This window comes from Alligator sinensis, unplaced genomic scaffold, assembly GCF_000455745.1.
Source record: "Alligator sinensis unplaced genomic scaffold, ASM45574v1 scaffold1222_1, whole genome shotgun sequence".
Classification (NCBI taxonomy): domain Eukaryota; kingdom Metazoa; phylum Chordata; order Crocodylia; family Alligatoridae; genus Alligator; species Alligator sinensis.
Window position 1 is genome coordinate 356,556 of NW_005842620.1, and position 394 is coordinate 356,949.

Consider the following 394-nt stretch of genomic DNA (forward strand, 5'->3'; position numbering starts at 1 on the left):
GGATACAACTGCCTACTGCTGGGGGGACAGGGGCTCTGGTCTTGTTGCCTGGGCTTGTGCCAGCTTGCAAAGGACCAGAGACAGGCATAACTGAGCAGGCGTAGGCAGGAGGCACGGCTCCAGCCTGAATCAGTACAGCTGTGTGGGGCGGGGGAAAGGGACAGGGAAGGGGCTTCTCCACATTGCCTGCCCCAGCTGGCCAGCATGGCTCCTCTCCCCAGCCCTGCGCACCAGCTATCAGCAGCAAGAGAAATGAGGAGGGAGCAGGGTCCCCCACCACATGAATCCAGACCCTCCGGGGGGGGCGCGCGCCGGGCACACAGCAGGGGCTTCCCCACTCCTGCCTACCACAGCTAGCCAGTGCGGCTCCCCCCCCCCCCCCCGCTCCCTCCAT

General features: G+C 65.7%; 1 protein-coding gene across 4 annotated transcripts in view; it reads right to left on the reverse strand.

Annotated features, from left to right (window-relative positions):
- Positions 1 to 394, reverse strand: part of NFX1 (nuclear transcription factor, X-box binding 1) — a 95,952-nt gene that overhangs the window by 60,330 nt on the left and 35,228 nt on the right. The gene's annotated exons all lie outside the window — the stretch shown is intronic.